Genomic DNA, 20,571 nt, shown 5'->3' with positions numbered 1-20,571 from the left:
TGAAATACAAGTCTGAAGCCTTTGAAAGGTTCAAAGAATTCAGATGTGAAGTAGAGAAGCAGTTGGGACGAAGCATCAAGACACTTCGATCGGATCGAGGTGGTGAGTACTTGAGTGCCGAGTTCCAAGAGTATCTTAGGGAGAATGGGATTCTCTCGCAGTGGACTCCGCCCGCTACATCACAGTTGAATGGTGTTTCGGAGCGTCGTAACCGGACTTTGATGGACATGGTTCGGTCTATGATGGGGTTCACGGAGTTGCCGCCATCCTTTTGGGGATAAGCGCTTGAGACAGCGGCACTGTTGTTGAACAATTTCCATACAAAGGCAGTTGATAAGACACCATATGAGATATGGATTGGTAAGCCACCCAAATATTATTATCTTAGAATATGGGGGTGCCCTGCTTATGTGAAGCAGGTAGTGGGAGATAAATTGGATAGTCGATCCATTTTATGTTACTTTGTAGGATATCCAAAGAATTCGGTTGGATACTTCTTCTATCATCCCCAAGAAACAAAAGTGTTTGTTTCTAGGAATGCAACCTTTTTGGAAAAGGAATTTCTATTGGATATAAAATGGGAGATGATAGAACTCGAAGAGGTTCGAGAGACACTCACAATTATAGAACCCACACCCGAAGAGCCAAGAGAGGAGATACAAGCTCCTAGAAGATCGGAGAGAGTCTCGAGACCACCTATGAGGTATGGTCTGCTTCTTGAAGAACGCCATGATGAGCCTAACCATGGATGTGATCCAAGGACCTTCAAGGAAGCGTTATCTGATGCCGATTCATCCAAGTGGCTTGAAGCAATGGAATCTGATATGAATTCCATGCATTCGAACCAAGTGTGGAATCTCGTGGATCCACCTGAGTGAATTGTTCCCATAAGGTGTAAATGGATTTACAATAGGAAACTTGGGGCGGATGGGAAGGTATTGACCTTCAAAGCGCGATTGGTAGCAAAAGGATATACTCAAAGACAAGGAGTTGACTTTGAGGAAATCTTTTCTCCAGTTGCAATGTTCAAGTCCATAAGGATATTTCTAGCCATAGCTGAATGGTATGACTATGAGATATGGCATATGGATGTCAAGACATCCTTTATTAATGGGGATATTAAGGAGGAGATTTACATGTCTCAACCTGAAGGGTTTACATCCGTCGGAAGTGAGCATATGGTATGCAAACTTCAAAGATCTATTTATGGTCTAAAGCAGACATCTAGGAGTTGGAACCTTAGATTCGACAGTACAATCAAAGAGTTTGGTTTTACTAAGAATCCTGAGGAACCCTGTGTGTATAAGAAGGTCAGTGGGAGTGCTGTGACATTCCTGGTGCTTTATGTTGATGACATTCTACTCATTGGGAATGATGTAGGAATGTTGCAATCAACTAAGATATGGTTAGCGAGTAAGTTCTCGATGCAGGACTTGGATGAAACATCTTTTGTATTGGGAATACAGATCTATAGAGATAGATCAAGAAGATTGCTTGGTCTCACCCAGTCCACATACATTGATACCATCGTGAAGAGGTTCTCGATGGATGAGTCCAAGAGAGGACATCTACCAATGTGTCATGGCGTGTCCCTATCCAAGTCTATGTCTCCCAAGACTGATGCAGAGATAGAGGCGATGACACGCATTCCGTATGCATCTGCGATTGGTAGCATCATGTATGGGATGGTATCTTCACGTCCTGACGTGGCTTTCGCACTAAGTGTAGTGAGTAGATATCAATCGAACCCCGGTCTTCCACATTGGAATGCTGTGAAAGACATCCTCAAGTATTTGAGAAGGACCAATAAATTGTTCTTGGTCTATGGGGGTGGAGAACTTAAATTGGAAGGCTATACCGACTCTAGCTTCCAAAGCGATATCGATGACTCGAAGTCAACCTCTGGATTTATATTCATGCTCAATGGTGTTGCTGTCTCTTGGAAGAGTTCCAAGCAAGACAGTACAGCGGATTCCACCACTGAGGCAGAATAAATTGTTGCATCAGCTGCAGCAAAGGAGACTGTTTGGATAAGGAATTTCGTCCAAGAGTTGGGCGTCATTCCTAATGGAGTTGCTTCTGTCCTGGTGTTTTGTGACAACACGGGAGCCATTGCTCAAGCAAAGGAGCCAAGGTCTCATCAGAAGTCCAAACATGTATTGAGAAAGTACCACATCCTCCGAGAGTGTGGAAAGAGGAGATGTCTCGATTGACAAAGTCGGCTCCGCAGATAATGTTGCTTATCCACTAACTAAGCCTTTACCTGGACCATTATTCGAGAAGCATCGCGAATCGATGGGTTTGAAGCATATGTGTAGTTGGCTCTAGTGCAAGTGGGAGATTGTTAGAGTAGGTGCCCGTTGAGCCAAGTGTTGGCCGAGGGTTCATGTTTAAACTCTATGTATGAACAATCTTTATTTTAATAATATTTGAAATTATTGTTTTGGCACTTCTTTATCTGTATACCCATGCTAGTTGCATAGATAAAGCCCTTGAATATACAAATAGTATAAAGAATATAAGATGTTCATATGATGAGTATCATGAAACTCATAATTGGAATACTGTATATTCTAAACAGTTCCTAGTCGATTCAGCCGCCGCTAAGAAGGATATAGGCCGCTCGAGTTCGAGACTAGTATCTGCGATGTGAGTACCATGTGATGTCCGAGCATGCAGATAGGTGCTCCTTGTAGAGTGCACTGAACAACCCTCCATAAAGGACTTTCCAAGTAGTTCTCACTTATCGAGTGGAAACGTCCTAGTTTATGGTTGTACACCATTAGTCCTTATGACCCGGGACAACATTGAGACTCTATGTGCTAGCACCACACTTTGACCTGTTTACCGACTCTCAAGGGGTCATCAGGTGGCAAGGTTGGGTGTTCTGTCGAAACATATAGGTGTCGATGCATTGTAGTCGGGGATTCACCGCTTACCCTCGGGTATGGATATCCTATGTAATATCATGTGTATGTAGTTTGAAATCTCTGATCAGAGTATGGAGGTAATTATGAAAGGGGTTTCATAGATTACACCATCGATGCAACTACAACATGACACATAGTATCAATTCATTGACAGCTCTCGATATACCAATGGTTGTCGAATCGGTTGGGATATATGAGTTGAAGGGACCGTACTGTACGCTAACCATAATTGAACGGTTCTTGCAGGCACTATCATTTGATACCTAGGGAATCATGTAAGCGATGCTGCTAGGCGTTTAACATGATTGGTTGGGTACTATCAGACTTGAGTTCTGACGTTCTTGTTATCAAGGAGTTGATAAGTAGGAATGGAGCAATTGGGGTATTGTTGCAAACGTGGTTGATCAAGCAACAAAAAAAACATGGGAGTCGTTGGAGTTGCCCGAAGGACCTATAACGAGGGGACGTAGCAAGAAGTTTAAAGAAGCACTTCAAGGATTCATGATGAGCTACCAAAAAGGACCTAGAAGTTGGATGTCTAAAATAAAAGAGCTTGGGGAACATGGACACAACAATGGAAGTGTTTGGAATGTTATTCAAGTGTTAAATGACCATGAGGACAGCAGCATGCGCGACCAGCACAGGATCTCGTGCAACCGCGTGCAAATGGGCAGCAGGTGACGCGCACCCGCGCCACATTTTGCGCGGCCGCGCGCATGGCGCGCGCGCCACCGAGCGAGTTCCGGCGCGGCCGCGCGCCGGGTGTTGCATGAAGGCAGTATAGCGCGCGCCCCCGCGCATGATCCGGCGCTACCGCGTGCCCAGGAAAGAAAATAAGGCAGTATGTTGCGCGCCCCAGCGCGAGATCTCGGGCCACCGCGCGCACTTCCGTGTCAAATTTGCTAGTTATCTTATTTAAGCCTTTCACACAACTTTCTTGTTATTTTATTGTATTTATATGCATTGTATCAAGGTTGAACGAAATAATTGAATGATATATCAAAGTTCTTGAGAATTCTCTTAACTTTACAAGGCAAAAACTTTGTCTTAAAAATCAAATCAAACTTATCAAAGATTGCATCTTTGTGGCGTTTGTCGATTTTTTTTCGCTCGGATTGTCAAAACAAGATCTTTGAAGGTTCGTTTGAAATTCAATTGTTTTATCGTTGATATTTGTTGCTAAGTTTTAATAACTTAGAGGTGAATATGACAAACCGTTACTTGTTTCAAAAGATCGGGACAACAAATCGATCCTTGTTTGTTATTGAGTCGAGGGTGCGATTTCGATAATCGTGTTTGCTTCTCATTCGTACGAGGTTTCGCATCATTTGGTATCAGAGCTTTGGCTCATTGAATTCAAGTAAGTTATTGTTGTTGTTGTTATTTTCAGATCTGTCTAAAAATAAAAAAAATATCCGTTCTGTTATCTGATCTGTGTTATCCTTTTGTTTCTATTTTCAGATCTGCTTAAAATCCGTTCTGTTATCAGATCTGTGTTATCCTTTTGTTTCTATTGTCATATCTACCAAAAACAAAAACAAAAATTCGTTCTATTTCAGTTTTGTGTTATCCTTTGTTCGATCTGCGTTATTTCTATCATCCTTTGTTATTTGATAATCCAAAATTCTCGAAAAATTTGTTCTGTGTTATTCTATCGTTCTTGTTTTTGTGCAATCCAAGTGAGACAGTTGCAAGTGTTCACAAGTTGAATCTTGTTAGTTTGATAAAAAAATATATATGTAAAGATTGATCACATCTTTGAAAGAACTATCAAATTCAAGTGAAAAATATTTGAGTGCGAGTGTTATTTCTTTGGAGTGATCGTGAGAATTTGGGTAAGGTAAATCTTTTATTTCTACTAACATTTTCTTGCAGGTACAAAATCTAAAAGTAAAATGGAGAGGGAAGTAGGAGAAAGTTCGAATCAGGGGTTGTCTAAGGTTCAAATGGAGGCGTTATATGGGTATTTTAGTAGAATGATGAGGGCTGAGTTGGATCCTTTATATGAGAGGTTGGATAGGCTTGAGGTTAGCACTAGTGAAAATAAATCTAAGCCTAAAGGTTTGGGTACAGTTAAAGAAGAGGATGATTATGATTTGGGTGTAGAAGAGGAAAGTCAAAATGAGAACTGGGGTAGGAGCGGACGAAGTAGAGGAGGATTTGGTAGAGGAAGAAGAGAAGCCGTACGGGGTAGGTACAATGATGGGAATAAGGAAGATAGTAACATAGGTAGCATTAAAATGAAAATTCCGTCGTTCCATGGTAAGTCAGACCCTGAAGCTTATTTAGAATGGGAAAAGCGAGTTGAATTTGTTTTTGATTGTCACCATTATTCTGAACTCAAAAAGGTTAGGTTGGCCGTGGTTGAATTTGTTGATTATGCACTTATTTGGTGGGATCAATTAGTGACCACTAAAAGAAGATGCAATGAGCGACCTATAGAAACTTGGGCTGAAATGAAGAGCGTAATGAGGAAGAGGTTTGTACCAAATTACTACTATAGAGAAATGTTTAAGAAGTTACAAACCTTGAGACAGGGTGTGAAGAGTGTTGAGGACTACTATAAAGAGTTGGAAGTAGTCATGATTAGAGCAAACATAGATGAGGATAGTGAGGCTACTATGGCTCGTTTTATGTGTGGTTTGAACAGGGAAATTCAAGACCAAGTGGAGCTTAGACATTACTTGGATCTAGATGAAATGGTGCAGATGGAGATAAAAGTGGAGCAACAACTCAAGAGGAGAGGAGTTGGCCGTACCACACAAGCTGGGAATACATCAACACCTTGGCGTTCCAACGTTGTTAAACGTGAAGAAAGCAAGGTAGTGGTCAAGCCCAAAGTTGACATTAAACAGGAGGCGCCTAAGCAGGGAATGCAAGGTAAACCTGAAACTCCTATTAATCGTTCTAGAGATATTAAATGTTTTGGGTGTCAAGGAGTTGGACATATTGCTAGCCAATGTCCCAATAAAAGGGTGATGGTGTTGAATAATTATGGGGAGTATGAATCTCATAGTGAGGGAGATGATGGAGAGGGTGAAGATGAGATGCCTGCATTAGAGGATCCTGATGAGGGATATGAGGCAGTTGTGGGTGAAGCGTTAGTGACTAGGCGTATAATGAATACGCAAGTCAAAGAAGAAGAAACAAACCAAAGGGAAAACTTATTCCATACTAGGTGTTTTGTCAATGGCAAGGTTTGCAATCTTATTATAGATGGAAGAAGTTGTACCAATGTTGCTAGTCTTGAGATAGTTGAAAAATTGAGCTTGCCTACTTTGAAACATCCTCAACAATATAAGCTACAGTGGTTGAATGACTGTGCTGAAGTGAAAGTGAACAAACAAGTCTTGGTTGCGTTTTCGATTGGGAAGTATATTGATGAGGTGTTATGTGATGTGGTACCAATGCATGCTTGTCATATTTTGTTAGGGAGACCATGGCAATATGATAGACAAGTGACACATGATGGGTTTAAAAATAGATATTCTTTTGTACTCAAGAAAGAAGCCATTGTTTTACTTCCTTTGTCCCCAAAACAAATAATGGAGGACCAACGAGAAAAGAAAAAAAGGGATGAGGCCGAAAGAAAGAGTGAATTAAAAAGTGAGATGGCCTTTGAAAAGAAAAATGAAATGGCTAAAAACAAAAGTGATAAAAAATCTGAGATAGCCATACAAAAGAAAAATGAGGAAAAAGAAAATGAGAGGAAAGAGGCTAAAAAGAAAATATATATGGCCCAAAAGAGTGATATGAAACAATTGTTGCACACACATGATACACTTGTGTTGATTCTGTACAAAGAGATTCTCTTTAACACAAGTGATATAGCCAGAAATCTTCCGAGCATTGTTGTTTCCCTTTTGCAGGAGTTTGATGATATATTTCCGGAGGAACTACCTCAAGGAATACCACCATTGAGGGGGATTGAGCACCAAATTGATTTTGTGCCCGGAAGTGCATTGCCAAATCGTCCAGCTTATAGAAGCAATCCGGAGGAGACTAAGGAGCTTCAACGGCTGGTAAGTGAGTTGTTAGATAGGGGTTTTGTGCGTGAGTCCATGTCTCCTTGTGTTGTACCTGTTTTATTAGTTCCTAAGAAAGATGGTTCATGGCGTATGTGTGTGGATTGTAGGGCAATCAATAATATAACCATCAAGTATAGGCATCCCATACCTAGACTAGATGATATGTTAGATGAGTTGCATGGTGCATGTATTTTTAGTAAGATTGATTTAAAAAGTGGTTATCATCAAATTAGAATGGGGGAAGGTGATGAGTGGAAAACGGCATTTAAAACCAAATATGGGTTATATGAGTGGATGGTCATGCCTTTTGGCTTAACTAATGCTCCTAGTACCTTTATGAGGTTGATGAATCATGTTTTGCGTGCTTACATAGGAAAATTTGTTGTGGTTTATTTTGATGATATTCTTGTGTATAGCAAAGATTTGGATGAGCATGTTAAACATTTAAGACTTGTACTGATAACACTTAGGGATGAACAATTATATGCTAATCTTAAGAAATGTGCTTTTTGTACAAGCAAGCTTGTTTTTCTTGGTTTTGTGGTAAGTTCACAGGGGATACAAGTGGATGAAGATAAGGTAAGTGCTATTCGAGATTGGCCAACACCTGCTAATGTTAGTCAAGTTCGAAGCTTTCATGGTCTTGCAAGCTTCTATAGGAGGTTTGTAAAAGATTTTAGCACACTGGCTGCACCGATGACGGCAGTGATTAAGAAGAACGTTCCATTTCATTGGGACGAGAAGCAAGAGAAGTCTTTTAATATTATTAAACAAAAATTAATTAATGCGCCTTTACTTGTTTTGCCTGATTTTTCTAATACTTTTGAAATTGAATATGATGCTTCAGGTGTAGGTATTGGTGGTGTTTTGATGCAAGGAGGACGACCAGTCGCGTACTTTAGTGAGAAACTCAATGGAGCAGCGCTGAACTATCCAACGTATGACAAGGAGTTGTACGCGCTTGTGAGGACTTTGGAGATGTGGCAACACTACTTGAGGCCTAAGGAGTTTGTGATCCATACCGATCATGAGTCTCTAAAGTACCTTAGGGGACAACAGAAACTGAACAAGCGGCATGCCAAGTGGGTGGCATTCATAGGGACATTTCCCTACATAATCAAATACAAACAAGGTAAGGATAATGTAGTGGCCGACGCACTATCATGGAGGTACGTACTAATCTCTACCTTGGATTCGAAAATCTTGGGATTTGAGCATGTGAAAGAGTTATATTTGTTGGATGAGGATTTTAAGGAGATATTTGAAACATGTATGCATGGTCCACATGATAAATTTTATTTGCATAATGGTTTTTTGTTTAGAGAAGATAGATTGTGCATTCCTAAGTCATCGATTCGTGAATTATTTGTGAGGGGGGCACATGGTGGTGGTTTGATGGGGCACTTTGGTGTGGCTAAAACTTTGAGTTGTTTGCATGAGCATTTTTATTGGCCACATATGAAACGTGATGTTGAACGTGTTTGTGAAAAATGCATTACTTGTAGACAAGCAAAGTCTAGAACACAACCACATGGCTTGTATACACCACTTCCTGTTCCTAGTGAACCTTGGATTGATATTTCTATGGATTTTGTTTTAGGTTTGCCGAGGACTAAGAAGGGGAGAGTTCGATATTTGTTGTTGTTGATAGATTTTCTAAGATGGCACATTTTATTGCTTGTAAAAAAACTGATGATGCATCAAACATTGCGGATTCGTTCTTTAAGGAAGTCGTTAGGTTGCATGGTATGCCTAGGACAATTGTAACTGACCGTGATGTTAAATTTTTGTGTTACTTTTGGAAAACTTTGTGGGCTAAACTTGGCACTAAACTGATGTTTTCTACTACATGTCATCCACAAACGGATGGACAAACGGAAGTTGTTAATAGAACTCTAGGAACACTTTTGCGTGCTATACTCAAAAAGAACTTGAAAAATTGGGAAGAATGTTTGTCATTTGTTGAGTTTTCTTATAACCGTAGCGTGCATTCTACTACGAATTATTCACCATTTGAGATTATTTATGATATTAATCCTTTAACTCCTTTGGATTTGATGTCTTTGCCTGTGAGTGAAAGGTTGAACATGGATGGCAAAAAGAAAGCTGAATTCGTTAAAAGTTTGCATGAGAAGGTCAAGGATAACATCGAGAAGAAGAATTTACAATACACGAAGCAAGCCAATAAGGGGAGGAAAAAGATGGTTTTTGAAAAGGGAGATTGGGTGTGGTTGCACTTGAGGAAGGAAAGATTTCCAGAAAAACGACGTTCGAAGCTCTTACCTAGGGGTGATGGACCATTTCAAGTGATTGAAAAGATCAATGACAATGCCTACAAATTAGATCTACCACACGTGAGTACAATGTTAGTGCTACTTTTAATGTTTGTGATCTTTCCTTGTTTGATGTAGGAGATGATCAAGATTTGAGGACAAATCCTTTTCAAGAAGGGGAGAATGATGCAAACGTGGTTGATCAAGTACAAAAAAAAAAACATGGGAGTCATTGGAGTTGCCCGAAGGACCTATAACGAGGGGACGTAGCAAGAAGTTTAAAGAAGCACTTCAAGGATTCATGATGAGCTACCAAAAAGGACCTACAAGTTGGATGTTTAAAATAAAAGAGCTTGGGAAACATGGACACAACAATGGAAGTGTTTGGAATGTTATTCAAGTGTTAAATGACCATGAGGACAGCAGCATGCGCGCACCAGCACAGGATCTCGTGCAACCGCGCGCAAATGGGTAGCAGGTGACGCGCACCCGCGCCACATTTTGCGCGGCCGCGCGCATGGCGCGCGCGCCGGGTGTTGCATGAAGGCAGTATAGCGCGCGCCCCCGCGCATGATCCGGCGCTACCGCGCGCCCAAGGAAGAAAATAAGGCAGTATGCTGCGCGCCACCGCGCGCACTTCCGTGTCAAATTTGCTAGTTATCTTATTTAAGCTTTTCACACAACTTTCTTGTTATTTTATTGTATTTATATGCATTGTATCAAGGTTGAACGAAATAATTGAATGATATATCAAAGTTCTTGAGAATTCTCTCAACTTTACAAGGCAAAAACTTTGTCTTAAAAATCAAATCAAACTTATCAAAGATTGCATCTTTGTGGCGTTTGTCGATTGTTTTTCGCTCGGATTGTCAAAACAAGATCTTTGAAGGTTCATTTGAAATTCAATTGTTTTATCGTTGATATTTGTTGCTAAGTTTTAATAACTTAGAGGTGAATATCACAAACCGTTACTTGTTTCAAAAGATCGGGACAACAAATCTATCCTTGTTTGTTATTGAGTCGAGGGTGCGATTTCGATAATCGTGTTTGCTTCTCATTCGTACGAGGTTTCGCATCAGGTATGCTCAAATAAGGACATGTTTAGTCCGAATCACATGGAGATGTGAACCCACGGCTAGTGGTATCAATGAACCATTGAGGGCCACACAAGTACTAGTTTTCTAGATCTCGTTGAGAAGTAAAATAGTTCAATGTGTTGAACGGCTTATAAAGGAGTTTATAAGCGTAAGGAAAAATAGAAGTATGACTTCTATGAGAGAAATGTAATTTTTAATTTGTGGAAGTGTTCCTTAATTAAAAGTTGGCCAAATAAATAATGTATTTGAAAATTGTGATTTTCATAAACATTATTATGGACTAAATTAAATTAATTCAAGTGTTTAATTAATTAAACACTAGTGGACCTAGTAGAGTCCAAATAATTATATTAATTCAAGTGTTTGATTAATTAAATAACATTGGGCCTTGTGGAGCCGAATTAGAAATAATTATTAAACTAATGGGCTTGAGTAAAATCAAGTAAAGATTTAAATAGACTCAAATGTGTTTGAGACATTTAAATAAAGTACATGGGCCTTGTAATTGTTACAAGCCCAAGTCACATTGCATGCTAGGGAGGTGAAGAGTTGGGGAATGCTTTTTATTAAAAAATTGCATGGCATGCTAAAGGTGGTCTCTCTACTTTTCAAGGACCAAGAAAAAGTCTTTCCTTCCCTCCTACACACATAGTTGGCCGAAATTTTTGAGGATAACTCTCCTCATTTTTTTTCTCTTCAATTTTGTTCTTCAATTGTTGGAGAAAACACTTACTTCTCAAGAGAAAAATGCCCTACATTTTCTAGTGCAAGTGTAAGGTGGAATTTTTAAGTTTGGTGGTGGGCTTGATTTTGAAGAAAGGAGTCCAATGAGGCTTGTAGATTGTCTTGCCTTTGAAGAGCTTAGTTGCTTGACAACTAAGTTGGTGCCAAACATCAATCTCAAGAGATTGATAGGTAAAATTTCATAACACCCTATGAATGTCATAGTTTGTGTTTTGTATATGTTACATGCTAGCACATGAGGTGTTCAAATTTTTCTTTTAAATTTCGGTTTTCATGCCTTGAAAACAATTTTGAACTTCCGTTGCGCATTTGAATACCATAAAACCGATCCTCTTTCATACACAATAGACGTCGGGCATAACACATCCACATAAGGCAATACAACATTAAACTGGAGGGGAAGAATAGAAGGAACTAAACCCAAAGATCTCAAAAATAGTTCAGACATAAAAGAATGAGTAGCACCTATATCAATCAATGTCGTAGCTACTCTGCCTGAAATTAAAATAGTGCTAGAAATCACAGAAGAATCATGGTTTATACCTTCCTTCGTCATGGTGAAGATGCGACCCTGCACCTTCTCTTTACTCGATCCTCTCGGACAGTTCTTGGCGATATGGCCTGCAGTGCCACATCGGTAGCAAGTGTGAGTACCAAATCTGCACTCTCCCCTATGATGCCTACTACACTTGGGACACAACGGCTTCTCAGGATCAAATGGAACTGTCGGTGCTTTAGAACTCGGCTCTATCTTGCCTTTCCCCTTGAAATTGCCTCTCCCTCATTGGCTCGAACCTTGACCTCTTTGAGCAATAGCATGTTGCCTCGCCTGTCTCTCTCTAGCGATATTTTTCTCATCTTGCTCGGCTAGCAAAGCCTTAGCCACAATCTCTTTAAATGTCACCGCCTTAGACATATTGATGTCCCTCTTGATTTCTGCTCGAAGTCCTCTAATGAAATGAGCACCCTTGTCTTTGTCATTGGAGGCAATATATGGGACAAACAAACATCCTTCCTCAAACTTCAAAATGTACTCGTCAACATTCATACTTCCTTGATGAAGCTCTAAAAACTCAGTCACCTTCCGAGCTCGAAGTGCATCCGGGAAATACTTGTCGTAGAAAAGATCCGTAAAATCTTGCCACTTCAATGCCGGAACATCAAAACTTACCTTGGTAGCATTCCACCAAATACGTGCAGCTTTAACTAGCATGAATACTGCACAACCAACTCTGTCCTTGTCTTCATACCTGAGATGATCAAATATCGCCTCAAGTGCTATAATCCACTCTACAGCCACCAAAGGATCAGTGCTTCCTGCAAACTCAGGCGGATCCTTCCTCTTAAAAGCAGTAAAGATTCCATCAGTCCCAACCGCTTGAACCACTTGGCCTCTCCCTTGTCCTCTACCTTGACCTGTACCTTGCAAACGGAGCAACTGCTGAATCTGTTCACTGTGAACCTTGGCTTGCTCTTTCAGTAATTTGCCGATCTCGTCGACAACTCTCGATGAGGAGCTATCCTCACCCTCTGAAGCCTTTCTCTTAGGAGGCATTAACTCCTACAATGTGCTCACATAATACATATCAACCAATACAAATAATAAATGTAGAAGAAGACATACACGGACTGTTGAAAGTAGACAAAATCATATGCATTGGTCCGAAGAACGTTGCTCTGATACCACTAAATGTAACACCTCTGACCGATTTCTAAAATAACAGCGGAATTTTTCTAAAATTTATTTGAAGGGAGGAAGGATTTAAAATTTCTTGACATAAACACATTTTCAATATAAACAATCAAAAGTATAAACATGATCAAATAAGTGTTGCATCAAAATACAAAATATCATTTTGATCATGTCCAACAATGCTAACAAAATAGCCTTCTTCCTTCCATCTTCTATGCATATGACCTCAGCTCCAATCAACGTCCTGGCCCATCACTCTTATCTGCATCACATGAAATAACTGAAATGAGTATAAAACTCAGCAAGTGAAACTCTTACATAACAATGTATACATATCATACTCTGTAAAACATGGCTTTGAAATCATTAAATATCATTTAACTCTTTAAACATGAATAATATAGTAGAACATTAACATAACGATGGTATTACTCCTTTCTCTGATAGATTGATATTTCAATAGTATCTCTGTCTCTGTACCTATATCCCATCGATATAAATCGATTACTCTGTTGGGATGTAAGCCTATGGTCGTTGATCAACTAATTGCATGCAATATCTGAATATCTCTATATCAATCCAATAAATCAATTTGAACTCTCTCTTGGACATTAAAACAAACACTTTGCATACTCTTTCCTTTGCATTCTTTTTTACATAATTGAGACATAAAAATGCCTCTCATATACAACAAAGTATGTTCTATACATAACATGAATCAAATGGAAGGGAATAGCGTGTTAAAACCATTGAAATACAATACATATACTTCATGTGAGCACAAGGAATGAATTCCACTTGCAACCACTAGAAAGCTTGAATCTAATCTCTTGGTACAAAACCTACAACAATAAACCATGTATTGCACCATCAACAACCCAATAATCAAACAACCATACCATAAAACCCATAAAACCAACACAATAATGAATCCCATAATTTCTCCAACACCATAATCCAAGAATAACTAAACCACAAGCTTACCTTAGCTCCTTGAACCCACAATGATCTTGTTCTCACTTCAAATACCCAACAAGAAGCTTGAATCAAAGGAAGGAAAGAAAGAAATTGAGAATCCTAGGTCTCCCTTGAGATGAATAACCGAGAAAAATGGGTGGAAATGAGTGAAAATGAGGCAAACTCTTGTATTTAATCACTTAAATCTCGAAAACATGACTTTACTGTTCACGATCGCGTGTACGCTACAGTTCATACCGCGGGTGCGCTAAGCAATCTGTACTACTTCCGAAAATCCAAAGGCGACGACCGCGGGTGCGCTGCTCAACAGACCGCGGGTGCGCTGAAGGTTCTGCCCAAACACCGCAGGTGCGGTCTCTTTTCCAGTGCGGGTGCACTGACTCTTCTGTCCAATCACCACGGGTGCACTCTCCTCTGTAGCCAACAATATACTCTTTGCAACTAAATCGAATCGCAACGTCGCTTCTCCTCATAATTAGGCAACACTATCAACAAGAAAGTTGCACCACTATGTCTTATCTAACAACTACAATTGGCCTCATACCAATTGGCTCAACATACAAATGATAATGAATTAAATCACAACGACGCTACACTAGTGACTACACACCATCTATAATCAACAATACCATAAATCATAAATCCAAATTCTTAACATCTAAACTATACGTAAAATTAACCAAATAGTCCATAAACATAAGAAATCTTAAACCGTACCGTTCACCAAGCTTGAATATTACAAATTATAAAGGGAAGAGAATCACGGATTCTTTATAACTAACAAAAAATACCACGGAGTGAAGAAAAATAAAGAGCTGCGCAAGAAGAATGCCGAAAACTTGAGCTGAAGGACTGATGAATTCACCAAATACTCGGTGCAATTTTATTACATAATTTTCAAAATTTTTTTGTATATAACCACACAAATTAATTTGACAATAAAAATTAATATAATTTACTTATATTAAACTTTTAAGTAAGTTATTTCAAAATATATAGTTGGATAAAAATATTTTAATTAGAATTATCAATTTCTTATATTACTTTGCATTAACATAAACATTTTTATAATATTACATAAATTATATTAAAGTGCCCAAAGTTATAGAGTAACTAAACACTATTTCATATATAAATTTTTTAAAAAAACATAACAAAATACTTTATAATTTCATTAGTATTAAGTACAATAATATTAACTCATTCTTATATTAAAAATATTAACCTTGAAATATTTCAAAAATCACAATATCATATTTATTATTTTTTTAATATTCCAACTATTTTTTAATATCGCGATTAATATTAAAAATATAATATTTAACTAAATTATACTTAATCATGTAATGTTAATGAACAAAATTATAATTACATTAATATAATATAAATAATACAAACAAAATATTAAAAAAATTAATTAAATTACCTTCTCCGACGTAATTATACGGAACTTGTAACAATATCAACGAACGGTGCTAATATCTTAAATAAATGACAAGTATTATCAAAAAAATTACACAAAACAAAATATTAATTCTTAATATATAATTATAATATTATCAACGAAATTAAACATTACCTCTTTATATATCTTCAAATGAAAAGGATGATAAAATCAACAAATAATATTAATACAAGATCGAATTAGAAAAGATGGATTTTGCGCATATGAATCGGATGAATGCGAGAATGATTACCAAGAAGAAATATTTTCGGATTAAATGAAAGGAGGAAAGGGTACGATTTGAAGGAGAGGAGCATTTGTATTTAAAGTGGGAAAAACACAGAGTGGACACGGATTCAAAGAATCCGTGACAGTCTGTCACGGATTCTTTGAATCCGTGCCCCACTCCCTTTTCTTTTTTTATTTTTTTATTTTTTTTAAATATGTCTTAATCCGGTGCAGTGAAGTGCGCATTGTACTAGTTTTGTAAATCTTTTCATTTTAAAACATATTTATAATGATTTTTTTAATTTATAATATTTTTAAAAAAAGCCCTAAAACAATGCCCAAAATTTCCTTTTTTATAGTAGAATAATTCTTTTGGGTGTCGTTCCGATGGGCTGATGTAAAGATTATTTCAAACTTATGTTTGTCTATATTGATGATGTTTTAATTGCATCTAAAAATCTAGAGGAACATATCAAGCATTTAGAAATCTTTTCTAATTTTTGCAAAAAAGAAGGACTGGTTCTATCAAAAAAGAAAGCAGTCATTGCCACAAGAAATATTGAATTCCTCGGAATAGAAATCGATGAGTCAGGAATAATTTTGCAGGATCATATAGTAGAAAAAAAGCAAAATTTTCCAAACGAGTTAAAAGAAAAGAAACAACTTCGGAGTTTTCTAGGAGTTGTTAATTTTGCTGGGATGTTTATTAAAAAGCTAGCAAAACATAGGAAACTGTTCAGTCCATTGCTGAAAAAAGATGCAAAATTTATATGGACGAAAGAACAAACACAAGGACTTAGTCAACTAAAGGAGATTTGTAAAAATCTTCCGAAAATGGCTATTCCTCGGGATGAAGATGATATGGTATTATATACAGATGCTACTGATCATTGGTGGGCGGCAGTGTTAACCAATCTCACACCAGAGTGAGAACAGCCATGCAGATATTGTTGTGGACTTTTCTCGGATGCAGAAGTCATAAGATGGCATATCAACGAAAAAGAATTCTATACAGTAAAAAGAACTTTTGAAAAATGGCCATTGTTTTTACTTGCAAAGAAATTTACTTTAAAGGTTGATAACACACAGGTGAAAGCTTTCTTAAGGAATAGAATAGAATCTAAACCGGAGAAAGCTAGATTATTAAGATGACAAGCTCTATGTTAAAATTATATTTTTGATATTGTGATTATAAAATCTCATGAAAATATTCTTGCAGATTTTTTAACAAAAGATGGACAACGGTGATATCAATGCCAACATGAAAATGACGAGGCATTTGAGGAAACAACTGGAAATGCTTCAAACCGAGTTCAACAAGTTGGCCTTAAATGTAGAAGTTGCAGGAAGACTACAATATAAAAGAATTGTCTCCGATCGAATTACAGGATATTTACAGGCTTATACTCAGTTATGGTCTGCAATACAAAGGCATATCCTGCAAGGCATTGAGAAGCCACTGGTTTCCCAAATAGAGAGTTTTCGAGTACAGGACTATATACCTGGAGCAGATGATTCAAATACCCCTAGCACAAGTGTTAAGTCGGGATCATCTCTAGATGATTCGGTTGAAACAAAAATTGAGACTTCGTATCCTTATCTCGAGTCTTCAAGTCAACCCTTCACCTTGGGGATTGAAGAGGGAAAGATCAACCTTAGACCTAATACTGACAAGGGTAAATCTAAGGTTAGTACTAATGAAGTTACAATTTCTCCATTACAGGTATATCCACAATTGTGGTAGAAATTAAAAACAAGAGTAGGCATTAACCCCGCTACAATCAGGGTTGATGTTTCCGAAAAATATCTCAGGATATGGTTAAAACCAAATCCATATCCAAATGAGGTCAAAGCATGGTATGAATTCGGGGCTCTGGCCTCATTTTATATCACATCACCCAGCTTCTCAGAAATTTCAGGACTACCCAAATGGATCCAGGAAGCTGTTCATGAAACCTGGGCAAATAATGACTATTTGTCTAGATGAGACATCCTGGAGCTATACTTTTTCAGTACAGCCCCATAACCAGCAGGGAAAGGCTCACACGAAGCCTATCATTTCATCAAGTTAAGGAGGCCAGATATGAATATTCAAAAATTCATTAAAGATCCTCTGGCAGAAGAAACACCCCTTGTTGCTTCAATAACTGAAGACGACATTTCTAACAGAAGAGCATGGGGTTTATGGGTTTGTCTCACTGAGATAGACAAAGTCAAGTTTCCATTTAAGTTTTATTATAATTCTTTAAATGAATCATTCCTGTTAAATACCATGACATGAAAAACAATAAGTTTTGCCGAAGATTTATTCGAAAAGAAAATAAATCTTCTATGGAATAGAAAGCTTTCGGGGAATAAAGAAACTAGTCGGAAATTCTGTAATATGGCTTATGTGGGAAGATGGTCGGAGAATATCTGCCTATAGTGCCCTAATCAGAAGGAACCCGAATTTGGCAAGGGTTTATGTGGGGACCCGAACCTAATTAGTCTTCTTAATCATTATTAAGAATCAATATGACAATTAAGTAACATGGGACATAAAACTTTTTTCTTTAAAATACAAATGCGGAAACGTAATGTACTAAATCTGATATACATGTCAATACAAAAGTACAAGTCTTGTACAATATTTATTCATCTCAAACTAAAGTTCAGTCACTATCTCAAGTACTGAAAATCAATCTATTCTAAGTCCGGATCTCCACGCTAATTGTAATCTCTCATCCTCTTCCTGATCCTGATCCTGCCCCACCTTTTGTCATGCACACATACAAACAAGACAACAGCCGGATAACTCCGGTGAGAAATATATCCCAGTATAAACAATGTAAACATGCAATCATATAAATAGATATAGAAGCATGAAATAGATATCAATAACATGTATAAAATCAGAAAGACATGTATCGATATAAAGCTGTAAATAACTCTGGACACGTCATTTCAGACTCGACTCTTCTCTAATCTAGGGATCCTGGTTCCTAGACATGGGCACATATATCGAATCTCAACGATAGGAATGAATCAACTCCTAAGCGACATCGATATAAACCAAACATTCAGTGTCTTGGCGAATCAGCCGAAGACTTGGCACATCAGCCCACGACTCAGTACATGATTTGCTATAATTCAATAGACTAAGCTGATCAATCTCAAGAATTGTAACTATCAATGCAATAATCATTCAGTATGTGATTTTGGGAAACTCAAGTTAAATCAAACTCGAGTTGTGCAATCCCAGATCAACATTGATTTATACCTTTCTTTCTGTGGTTTCTGGTTCTGTCGAAGTCTTGAATTCGAAACTGTCAATTACTCAATCTGGCAATGACAATAACGAGGAGTATAATATCAATACACCACTCAAATCAATACTGGATATAATCAGAACTCAATCAAATTCTGTTTCAACGGCATAACTGCACCATCTCAATACACCCAGCAATACAAATAAATAGATATCAATTCCCAAAACTCATAATCAATAACAATACAAATCTGATATCAAATCTCAGTCAAATCAACTCTGAAAATCATAACAATTTCATACGGTATCCGTTCTTCAATCCGATTTCTGTTATACGATGTCTAACTGTGGGGACCCTGACGCTAATTCATGTCTTAATCATTATTAATATCAAATATAGCAATTAAGAAAAGTGGGACTAAATTTTTTTTTTTTAAAATATTAATGCGGAAACGTAATGTAATTTATTTAATATACAGGTCAGTATAAAAGTACAAATCATGTACTCCAAGTTTCTATCTCAACTAGGTTCAACATCTATACAGCAGGTGCTGAATCCTATTCTACCTCTGGGCCCGGATCTCCACGCTAACTAACATCTCTCATCCTCTTCCTGATCCTGATCCTGTCCTACCTGTTGTCATGCAGACATACAAACAAGACAACAGCCGGATAACTCTGGTGAGAATTACATTCCCAGTATAAATCATGCATACATGCATTTCATATAAACAGATATAACAGCACGAAACAGATATTCATAACATGTATCAAAATCAGAACATGAATCAATATAAACTCCGAATCACATTCTGTGATTCTTAGACTCTGACTCGACTCATTCTAATCTAGGGATCCCGATCTGAATAAGAACATACACCCACCTACACTCCCGATCGGGGTGGTGACACGTTCTTATTCGCGGACTTTGGCTCTTTCCATATCGAACATCAGTAATAGAGGAAACTCCAATTCTATCCACTTCGATATAACCAAACGTCCGGTGTCTTGACCTATCCGTCACAGACTAGGCACATCCGCCCTGGCCTATCGACCAATCATCTAGGAGTATCAGTCCTGGCATATCCTGCCAACCTCTATGACAATGTGCAATGGCCCAGTGACGATTCCATCACTATTCGGTACCTCTGTCACGAGATCAATAGTCTACGACTAGGCGTATCCTCTTATAACTCAAGACATAACTCAATAAATCAAGATATCAATCAGATCAAAGATATCAATCACATCAATTGCAAATATCAGTGCAATAAGATGAAGTATGTGATTTTGGGAAACTCCAGTCAAATCTAACTCGAGTTGTGCAATCCCGCATCAACATCAATTTATACCTTTCTCTTCTCGGTCTGACGAAGTCGAAGTCTCAAAGTCAAATCTGTCCATATCAATCTGAAATGACAATATCGCATAGGCACAATATCAATATGCAACTCAATTCAAAACCTGTTCTGATCAATACTCAAATCAAACAAAATCTGATCCATATCAACGATATCATGATACAATCTCAATCAATACTGAATCTGATCACAATCAATCTACTGATGTTTCGACGGCATAACAATACAGTCTTGATAGCCCCGTCAATCTCAACGTCACAGGGATAATGTCATAACTCATAATCATCACAAATATGTTCCATAATCTCAAAATCCATAAAACTCAACTCAAGACATGCTGGAATTTGAACAAAATTCGCATATCATATCCGTTCTTTGATCCGGTTACGAATATAGGTTCACAATAATCATAAGAACATGTAATAGAAATCAAAATCTGATTTCTCCAACATTTCAACTTCAAAACCTGCTGAAAGGCAGTAATACTTGCATCCTTTTGTAGCTTGTAACAAGAGGAGCAAGAATCTCAACTCGGATCGATAATCGGA

At 37.9% G+C, this 20,571-nt stretch overlaps 1 long non-coding RNA gene across 1 annotated transcript in view; it reads right to left on the bottom strand.

The window, feature by feature from the left end:
- Positions 1-15,420, bottom strand: part of LOC142545061 (uncharacterized) — a 35,949-nt gene extending 20,529 nt beyond the window's left edge. Inside the window, exons 1-2 of the long non-coding RNA XR_012820215.1 lie at positions 15,323-15,420; positions 15,170-15,225 (exon numbers count right to left, since the gene is read on the bottom strand). This is a non-coding gene — a long non-coding RNA (uncharacterized LOC142545061). The remainder of the gene's footprint in view (positions 1-15,169; positions 15,226-15,322) is intronic.
- Between the last annotated feature and the right edge of the window lie 5,151 nt (positions 15,421-20,571).

This window comes from Primulina tabacum, chromosome 5, assembly GCF_025594145.1.
Source record: "Primulina tabacum isolate GXHZ01 chromosome 5, ASM2559414v2, whole genome shotgun sequence".
Taxonomy (NCBI): domain Eukaryota; kingdom Viridiplantae; phylum Streptophyta; class Magnoliopsida; order Lamiales; family Gesneriaceae; genus Primulina; species Primulina tabacum.
This window is presented reverse-complemented; position numbering and strand designations above follow the sequence as displayed.